Here is an 11,352-nt window from a genome sequence, read left to right on the forward strand (position 1 = left end):
AATGACAAGTCTGAATCTGAGCATGTCCTCAGTGTTGTTTCTAATCTCTTGCTCTTTGCTAGATCCTGTCCTCTGCAACACAGAGATTCAACAAGACTCAGAAGCCTGTCTTCAACAATACGCCTGCATACTCACCCCCATAAGCATGCACATACAGTTGAGAATCAAAAATAGTAGATTTTCAGGCAACACATGCCTGTGTGAAGACAAACAGCATATTCTAAAATGTTCTTGTACAAAAGTAAGAAGCTGTATACACCTGCAGAGTTTCTGAATGAGCACTTTGAATGTATGTGTACACGTACATGCATACAGATTTTGTACATTGCTATGTGAAGGCTGCAAAATAAGCCCCATATCTCGGATTTTAGTTTTAAATTAAAATCCTGCACTCCAGAACTTACATGGTGTTAAAAATTTAGGTTGTGTCTAATGACACACAGTCCTCTTGGAAATGATGCTTTGAAAACTCAGATGATTTATGAGGCATGAGAGTATTTTTTTTCTAGAACTTGATCCGAAAGAGACTGATTATTATTTTCACTGTATTAAACTATCCATTCAAGTTATCAACTTAAACTGGAACCCTATTATTCTAGGCAATATCCAAAGAGATAGTAAAACAGTCTTTGTCTATGACAGACTTTTCTCCTTAGACAGTCTAAGGTCAAAGGGGTGATGCAAAAGAAGTATTACCCTTTTAGGCTAGGGACAAAAGTTACACATAAACCAATTTAAGTGATTAGAAACTGGTTTAAACCTGTAACAGAACAAAAGTTCAGTGCACATAAACCAGTTTCAAAATGGCTGAAATTGGTTTAAGATAAACCTGGTTGAATGTAGGATCAGGCTTAACTGATTTAGGTTAGGTCAAACCAGTTTATGCACCAGACCTCTGTCCCAGACTTCTTCCTGATTCAAGTTAAATCAGAGTCCCCCAGCATCCCATCATGCTTTGCACCCCAGAGAGCAGGGCTCGACCCACCCCTCTGCTCCCTAGCTGCACCCCCAGGCAAACGCTGGCTGGGGTCTGGGGCCAGGGAGAGCGTTTAAACACCTTTCCCTCACTCAGACTTACTGGTGGCTGTGCTTGTGGACTACAAATTGCAGAGGCACCTGGAAGCAGGAAGAGGAAGTGATCAGCAACCCTGCAGAGTCTTGCTGCTGTGATTCTGGACTTCAAATCCCAGAGACCTTGAGGACAGCAGGAAGAGGAAGCAAACACACAGGCCATGCTGGCTACATGCCAGAGAGCCATGTTCTTGTTCCCCCCAGCTTCTGGCCTGAGCCACTGCAGGCATGTGGCTACATTGCCTGAATCAAAGGTAAATGCCTGTCCGTTGTTTTTCAGTTTAATCTCTGCAGCTTAGACTAACCTGCAAAGACTGAACTGATTCAGCCTCGGGCTTTTTGACTGTGTACTTATCCCTAAAGATAAGGAATTAAGGCATAGGTCCCTACAAGCAACATTTAGTAAAAGTGAGGCTAAGTACTTCAGTTGTTTGTTTGTTTTTTAGTGGAAATTATGTTTTTAAATTGATTAAATACTTTTGAAACTTATACCCTTAAGTCTTGTGTACGGCCTCCCTCCTGACCTGGGGAATTCCACCAACAAAATAAGGCCTGCCTATTTACTCCTGTTTGGGTGCCCCAGAGACCAACAGCTAATGGGAGTAGATGGTCCAAGTGGCTCAGAATGGACCTAAGCAACTTCACCGTTACTCTCAGGATACAAGGGGCACATATTCAGGCCCACTCTGAGCTGGTTGGGGATGCTCCTTAGACATGTATTCTAATTACCAGCACCTGAGCAGGAACAAGTGGGACGGGCTTGTTTTCTAAATTGTAGCCTGTGGTCAGGAGAGAGGATGTCTAGACAAGCCTGAAATTACTTGGGCCCAGTCACATAGGAAGTCTGGGCAGAGCTAAGAATATACTCCTGAGCATTACCCACAACCCTGATCTTCCTCTACGTTTAGGACATGTAAGCTTTCTATAAGATACTTTTCTCTCATATTACCTATTTCATGTAGTAAATCTAATAACATTTTTATGTTTCTATCCTTTATTAGAAGAACTGCAAAGATTCATTGTAAATTCAATGTCATATAAATTATAGGCATTTATACAAAGTGCAATAAATAACAGTGATTTTATGAGATGTCAAAAAGAAACTTCTGAATTGTCACAAAATTTATTGTGTGAGTCTATAATAAATCCTGATTACCAACAAAGGCAGACTGTAATTCGTTTCTGCCATAAAATATCTTAGCCTGATTAATCACTTTTATAAAAGAAAAATCTGAGCTCAGAATACTATTAAATAAGGGGGAGATTCCTCCAGCATTTCCAGAATTGTCAGGTAACGGGCCATGGGTTCTAGTGGATAGGTAGGATACTTGACTGGAATCTAAAGACTTCAGGTCTACTTTGGCATTTGCCACTGACTGACTGTATGATTTAGGGCAGCAGTGTCACTTCTCTGTGTTTCTCCTCCTTTTATTTGCCATATCTGTACATATTCTTGCACCAGTTAAGTTCCTGTTCTCAGCCGGAGTCTTTTGATACTTCTCTAATACAAATGTATAATAGTCTTGCAAAGGCCTCTGTGACTGTTCATCCCTGCCCTGAGAGCAGTGTCACTTCAGAGCACTCTTTCACACCGCCTCTCCACCCCTTGCTCTCTCTGTGGCTTCTCAGTATTCAGAACCAAATCTGAGTTTGATCATGCTCAGCACTCAAAGGTCAGCCAGATCTCCACAAGCCAATCTCCTAGCACTGGCCATCAAATGCAACTATCGTCTTAAGAAAAGGCTATGTAATATTACCTGGCTTCTAAACCCTACTCCTCTAATAAAAAATAGTTCTATGGTCTGTGACCATGCACCACATTTTATTTTGGTTTCTGTTTATTTCTTTACACTCCTAGGTATTTCCTGTGTATAGCCCCAGCTGCCCTATTGGGTAGTGGAGTTGAAACAGCAAGTTACATACATTGTGCTTTCTTGGGGAAATCTTGTCACTTGTTTCCTGCTTGGCAGGGCTGGCTGAAGAAGCCAGAGTCCACAGAGTTGAGAATGTAGGCCTGAATAACCCTGTGACATCTATTTTGATATCAGTCAAAAGGGAAAAAATGATGGAAAAACGGGGAGGGAGAAAATAAGAGTGATGGAGAGATGTTGGAATGGGTTAAATAGAAAAAAAAGAAATTCAGTACAGGGAAGAGAAGGAATTAATAGACATGTAAACAATAACACCTGTAAAAGAAAAGGCAAACCTTCAAGTGAAAAATAATAAATTAACAAAAAATAGAATCAACCAAGGGAAAAGTGTCTTGGAAAAAGGTTTTAGGGGAAGAAAATGATGTTTTAAATCCATAGAATAACATAAATTAGTGTAAGAGAAGAGAAAGCACAGGTATTCATAAACACTGTGGAAAAGATGAATCAAGATACAGAAAAAGCAGTCTAAAGTAAGAGGAAAGGGAAAAGAAGTAAAGCCAAATCAGATAGATAATACATTGTTTATGTTTATTGAGCATGGTAGCTTTTTTTCTTTTCTTTTCTTCTTTTTTTTCCTGCTTTACTCAACATTGGTGTGGCCGCAGCTGGAGTATTGCATCCAGTTCTGGGCACTGCACTTCAGCAAGGACGTGCTAAAGCTCGAGAGGGTCCAGAGAAGGGCCACCCACATGATCAGACACTCGCATGGCAAGCCAGACAAGGAGAGGGTGAGGGATCTCAGACTCTTCAGCCTAAAGAAAAGGCTAAGAGGGGACCTGATTGCAGCTTACCGCTATATCAGAGGCATATATCAGGGGCTCGGTGAACAACTGTTCACCAGGGTACCCTGGGGGAAAACTAGAAACAATGGCCACAAACTCCTAGAAAATAGTTTCAGGCTGAGCATTAGGAAAAACTTCTTTACAACTAGGGTGTCCATACTATGGAACAAGCTCCCCCCAGAGGTAGTGCAATCATCTACCCTAGAAGCCTTTAAGAGAAGACTGGACAGTCATCTGGCTGGGGTCATCTGACCCCAGATGTCTTTCCTGCTCGTGCAGGGGGCTGGACCTGATGATCCTTCAGGATCCCATCCAGCCCTATGATTCTATGATTCTTTTAGATATCAACATTATTATTAATATATGCAAAGATGGTGGTGTAAAGGTGCATACGGATGTATGCACTCGTGCACACAGAAATATATATGACACATCCCTGATTCTGTAAACATATATGCATGTGATTAATAGTAAACATCTGCACACTGGATATTGCATGACTAGAACACATATTTTCATACATTTTCAGTGTATTTTATCAGGGTCAGGAGGACTGATGCTAATGGTTATGATGCTCTAAAGTTTGCCCACCTCACAAAATAAAACATCCACTCTTGTGCTTCCACCTGACCAGCTTTACCCCTACCTATCTCACCAAAGATTTGCATCTCCTGGAAATCTGTCTGGAAATCTGTCAAATCTTTTGAATTTGATTCCTTTGACCAGTCCTATTTACTAACAAATGCAGTTAATATTACCAAGATTTACTGAAGTAGAACATACCTACCCATAGAAACAGGTCCTACACAAGATTATTTTCCTGCTTACTCAAAGGCTTTAGGTTAAATTGGAGAGATTCTTCCATCTTTCCAAAAGCTGCAGCGTGAGAGCACACTAAGGATGCAAAATCATAGAATCTTAGATTTGGAAGGGCCAGGAGGTCATTTAGTGCAACCCCTCCTATATAAACCATCACAGGTAGATGAGTATCCAGCCTTATCTTGAAAAGAGATTCCCTTACTTCCCTGAGTAGCTTGTTCCATTATGGGATCCTTTCAAGTATTTGAAAACTACTATCTTGCCTCTCTCTGAATTTCATTTTCTCCAGAGGAAGTATTCCCAGTTCTTCAGCCTTTCTTCATACAGCTTGCTTTCCAACCTCTTTATCATTTTTGTGCTTTGTCTTTGGAGCATCTCCAGTTTCTTTACAGGCTTCTTAAAATGTTGTGCCCCAAACTGGACATGGAACTTCAGATATTTTATCTGTCAAATGCCTATGATTTTAAGTGCTATGTTTTGTTTGTCAGAGCTACTAATTCCAAACAAAATTTAAGTCCCAGGATCCAGACATCCAATGACACTGACTCTGAAGACCTTATAAGGCATCTTTTGATGTTAACTATTTTGCTATGTTTACACAGTCAAAACCTCTTCTTTATGTACTAGCGAAGAGAGGGCAATGTCTGGCAAACGGATGCTAGCAGCTGAAACTGGAATTGTACACTGTCTCCTTTACTGAGCTTTACCTCTGTTAACAAGAAAATCCTGAAGCTTAGGGTTCTACTATCATGATATTAAAAATTAGACTCCATCTAGCTACTTCTCAACAGCAGTGTAGGTAGCCCAAGGAGTAGATTTCCCACCCTACCCCTGCTGATGAGCTAACCCATGCCCTGAAAAGAGACTATTAGGGATAAAGGCCCTCCTCTATGGTAATTAATTCCCTGGGAAAGTGCTCTTCCAGTTATCTCCTGAACAGAGGCAAGCAACAGTAGAAATGATTCAATCATGAAGTACTGTATATTTGATATCAAACCAGGGAAGAATCACTGAATGCAGGTTTAAAACAATCTGAAACTAAAAACCAAGGGTTTCCCATGTCTAGTACACACAGTGTGCATCTACGCATGATGCTATGATGACGTAGCTTCTGCAGGCAAAAACTGTGACACGGCAGCTACATTGCCATAGCGATGTGCTCCCTCAGTATAGTGCATCACTACGGCAACGTGGCAGCAAAAAATAACCATGTGCCCTAATAAAAAATAATCATGCGCAACACACACACTGCAGTATGGGGGCTGTGACGGTACCATAGATTCATAGATTCATAGACATTTAGGCTGGAAGGGACCTTAAAAATCATCAAGTCCAGCCCCCTGCCCCAGGGGCAGGAAGTCAGCTGGGGTCAAAGGATCCCAGCAAGATAAATGTCCAAACATTTCTTGAATGAGTCCAGAGTAGGTGCCACTTCTGGAAGGAGTCTATTCCAGGCCTTGGGTGCTCAGACAGTAAATGAATTTTTCCTTATGTCCAGTCTAAAATGGTCTTGGAGGAATTTATGACCGTTGGTCCTTGTTATCCCCTGGGGTGCTCTGGTGAACAGACATTCCCCCAGATCCTGATGCACACCCCTTACGTACTTATAGGCAGCCACCCGGCCCCCCCCCCCCGGCCTGTACTTTTCCAGGCTGAAGAGTCCCATGACTCTCAGCCTCTCTTCATAAGGCCTATTCTCTTGCCCTCTGAAAGGAAGGACTAAATGATAGTGCAGTAACAACAGCGCAGTAGAGGTAAATGCACCTACTGAGCCATTTAATGCTTCAAGGTTTATTTAAAGTATTTTCAACTTGGTATGGGAACAACTTGGTTTTAAAAATAAATGAAAACCAGTACAACATTAATATGACCAGAGAGAACATCTTGTTCTTGCCTTTGTGATATGATCAAAGGTCTCTCAGTTGCCTGTGTAGTTACAAAAGATAAGCACGTCTGACAGGCAACATTTGAGGCCCATGTTCAGCTGTGCTCGACCTGGTTCTACAGGAAAGCCCTGCAGGCCTAAACTCAGTGCAGCCATTTAATGAGAGGACCATTCCAATGGGATCCTCCAGTAAAACAGATGAAGATAACATCCTCTGTGCTATCCCTGGCCTTCCTTGGGACTTGAATAACAGATATGATGAGGGAAAGGGAAAGTGGCTGAGCATCTACAGTTAAAGCCAGTAACTACAATGGCTTCTTGGGCTTTAGCTGCATCACGGGGAACATCCATCTATGGGAGGAAATAGCCAGATGCCTAATGTGTGTGCTGCCATGCACAGCACATACAAGCAGACGACTTTAGTCTATTCCTTTTCAGAGCAGCAGCAAAGTGCAGTCCACTGAATATTCACAACCCTATCCCTGAGCCCTATGGAGGCATCCTTGCAGCCAGTACTATTCCCCTTCCCTCTGAACATACCACCAGCACAAAGTTCTGGTTTTAGCCCTAAATTTCAGATGCATTTCAAATGCCATATGCAAACTCCAGGCCTACGATTTGTTGTCATTGTTGATAAAGCTGTAATTACACTATTGAAAAACCTAATTAATCCTGTGTTTTATTACTTAAGGTCTGTAATTCATCCTTAAGAGTTAAATTAATGTAGTATAAATGGGTTTGTTGCATTTTCAGTAGATTTTAATGAAGGGTGTTTTACTTTAATTTGTAACATCTTGACAAATTTACACACAATAAAAATCAATTGTTCTTTTCTCATATCTCATCATTAATATACCCACACATGTGTACATCTATGCATATATATGTAAGTGTGTATATACACGTATATGTGTGTATATACATCCACTGCAGTAATATCTATTCTTTTCATATTAATAATTTCACCTGAGATAATCAAACTTTCTATATAAGTCAGGGAATCGATCCTGTTAAGTGATGGATACCTAAAATTTTCTGTGAAGTCACTGGGACTGTTTCTCAACATGCTCACACTGGTGTAACTCCACTGCCATCGCTAAGGTACTTCAATATATGTGCCTTCAGACTCAGACCCATTGATTTCATGCGCGATTAGACTGTGTCCTAAGTAAAGCATATGCTATTGGATATTACTTAATTAGAAGAACTAAAGAAAACAAAGAAAGGAGCAAACAGCTGTGACACTGAATTGGGACATATGTTCATGAGCTATGAATTTTGCCAAAAAATGCTCTCCAAACATCATTGTAATTCAGAATAGCTTCTCACTTCATCAATGTTTATATTCCTTTTATTTGATGTTTAAAAATATTCTTCCCAAACAGGCTCTTGGTTTATATAATTCTTGGAGGAATCGCTGTTCCTCACAGAAACACCACATTCACCCTCAGACAATATAATTTAGTTAACTTCTGTGTGCTGTTCATTACTTGTTGGTCTTGTGTTCAGAACCATGAAAAAAGTAGTCAAACATTTTTAAATATAAAATCTTAAGTTAGGCTCCTAAGTCTTTATGTAAGCATCCAATTTTCAAAAGTATTTAAGCAAATAGCTTTACTTTCAAAAGGACTGAGTGCCTCAACATTTCTATAGGGAAGAATGGGCGCTATTAGGTTCTGAGCGCTTTCAAAAACCTGAATATATACTTAGATGCTTAAATGGATCTTGAAGGTCTTAGTTTTAGGCTACAACAGACATCGGATTTGTCTCAAGATAAACCATTGTATCCCAGGACAAAGTGCAATCATTTCAATGTCCATGCCCATTGTCCCAGGACAAACCCTAAAAAAGTTCATGGCATAAGAAGCACTAACAGTTTGTCCTGGGACATCACAAAGATGTCTACACATGCTTTTATGCATGCCTAAACTTAATATGCATTTGTCTAATGCATATTAAGGCAATTTAGGTGCACATCTACACATGCACACACTAAGGGCACATTAATACAATGCACGATTGACTTGAAATCAGTCAACACACACAGCATTAATGCACAGTAAGTAGCTTTTGCAGGTATCAAGTTTAGGTAAATAACCTAAAATCACCATTTTAAAGGTGCATTAGGGGTGCACACGTTTAGATGTATGCCCTTAATATGCCTTAAATTAAGCTAAAGTGCCTTAAATCGGCACGTGTAGACACACCCAAAGTGTATCTAAATAGTTATCCCAAGATTCATCAGTGAATCAATGGCAGAAGAATAAGTGTATTCAGCTGCTCACTAAACCTTAACTGGAAGGGTGATGTGTGTACACATCAGTCCTGGGATTTTTCTGTTCCGGGCTAAACACAGATACAAGTTGTCCTGGGACAAATGCAACATCAGTTCCTAGCCTAGCCCATTTTTTTAAGTCTTGGTCATGATGATCAACAATTTTGCCACTATCATTCTGATGATGGGCTCGTTTCACTATTCCTTTATAGCTTTTTCAGTCATTCACTAAAATCATCAGAATACATGTGGTCTCATAATTTTTTGAATAATGCTTCCACTTAACACAGGGATAAGTAAAATGCAAACTGTAAAACAGTAACACATCAGGCCCATATTTTCATTTTCAGAAGAGAAAGCTAATTTGTATATTTCTTAGATTCTTTAATCCAAGTTTATTCTTTGGAATATTTGTACTTTCATTAAATTCACTCCAGTGATGTTGGCCTCTGCTACATAAAAAAAATTGGGAAATAGTAATAGGTATTTTTAACTATTGAAAAATCTTTAGGAAAGAATGTCTGATGGATCTTCCACTTCCAGTTAAGGAGCTGAAATACAGATCCAGCTTTCTGAATTTGTTATGGAACTTTGTAGAGTTAACAGCTCCCACAGCAGTCTTAAGAAACTACAGAGATTGTAAATACCATGCAGATCTGCATGGAACTAAATGGCTCAGGAGACTGGTAATGGGATAGATAGCTTTCAACCTGTGAAGCAGCGGATATATGTGGTCTTCAGTCTCCTTTGCTGTCAAGGCACCAATAAGTTTCCTTTAAAAACTTTTTAAAGTAAAGGAAACAAATTGAACAGCAAAAAAAATAGATAAATGAAGATTAAGACCCAGGCAATTTGCCATGTGCAACAGGCTGAACTCTGCAAAGATTCTGATGTTAAGATAGACCCAGGATAGACTGCCAGAGAAAAAAGTTGATGCTATGAAGCTTCTCAATTTTATTTTGCACCATGATCAGCTAAACCAGGGTGCTTCATCTGTGGAATGAAAGCAGATGTCTCTCTGATAAGACCCTCTGTGTCTTTTAAACTGAAAAATATAGTCATATTGAGTTAGACTCTCTACCTTATATCAGCAGAGTTTAGACACAGAAGAGAGAGGTCTTTACCAGAGGCTGGCTGTGGTTCCTAAATCTATACTGTTTAGTCTAGGCATTAGTAGGAGCACTCTAACTTCTGATACTGACATTAGATCCAAAAGTGAATCTCAAATGTAGCATAATTATGTCTGTCCCTGCCCTTAGCATCCCTACTCTAAAGATAAGAATAGGAGACTGAAATATGAGCCATGCAGTTTCTACTGCCAGAAGAGAGTCTCACTATAAGTGTCACTATAAATTCTCTGCTGTCCACCTCCTACCAGAATGCAACCTACTTGCACCATTTGAGGGGGAAAAAACAGCCTGTTCCCTCTTCATGCAGCCAAAGAATCAGAAACCAAGAGTGGTCCTAGCTGGCAAAACATATAAGGATTAACGTTACAACCCATAGTATGGAGTGGTGCAGTGTTCCTGAAAATTCCTTGTCTCAAGCAAACAGGTGCAACATATCACTTCTTCTTTAACTTGTGCTGGTGGAAATTAAGAATAACTCTTCCATCACTAGAGTTTCACCAGTAAAAAATGGTGTGCAAGAAGGCCCAGTATTACCAAATTGGCTCATCGTGCATAGAAAAAAATGGCCTCTCATGACAGACTAATCAGACAAGAGGCTGCAACAAAAGCTTCTCCTCACCCTACAACCTGCAGAAAGCTAATCCTAGTATCCATAGCAGAAGAGAGTAGAGAGCCAGCCCTCCTTGGCCCCAGTACATCAGCCTACATTTAAAAGTCTCCTTCAAACTCCCCCACCATATATGGCCATCCCTTTAGGCATATACACAGCACTGGATCAAACTTATCCCTGAATCTGCATCTGAAAAGATGTAGGTGTATGTTATTTTTGTTCCATATGTTTTGTCATATTGAAAGGTATAATAGTCTTTGTGCTCTCTGTGTGTAAAGTATGTGTTCTTTTGTTCTGTAACGTCACATGCACACTTCAAAACTCTGTAAAAGAAATAACTTGTATTTTCTATCATAAAAATAAATATTCTCCCCCAACCTTTTAGCAGACAGTGCATACAGTGACTAATGATAAGAAGTAGGTAATTTCCTCCTGATTCCTATTCATAAACTGCTTATGAATGTGAACATTGTAGTCCCTGCATATGACTGAAATTAGGATTCTTGCTTGGCAATGCCAGCCTTCCTGCAAAGATTGGCCTACAAAGGCTTCCAAAATTGTTAAAACAGTTTGCATAAGAAGAGAAGCTTCTCTTTATTGTGAGCCACCACAGCTTTGTAGGCAGATAAAGCTTTACCCCAAGTGAGTATGGTAACTCCTTTGTAGTTCTGATCATCACATTCATTTACTTTTTAAATTACAGAGGGAAAAATAGATCATATAGATGCATAATTTGCAGGCTATCTATTTTATAGCATGCTCTGTTCCCAATAGCAAACCGCCTTTGACTTTAATAAGAGTAGGATTGGGGCCATTCAAACCTTTCAGACTAATAAACTTTTAAAATAC

This window comes from Alligator sinensis, unplaced genomic scaffold, assembly GCF_000455745.1.
Source record: "Alligator sinensis unplaced genomic scaffold, ASM45574v1 scaffold196_1, whole genome shotgun sequence".
NCBI classification, from domain to species: Eukaryota; Metazoa; Chordata; order Crocodylia; family Alligatoridae; genus Alligator; species Alligator sinensis.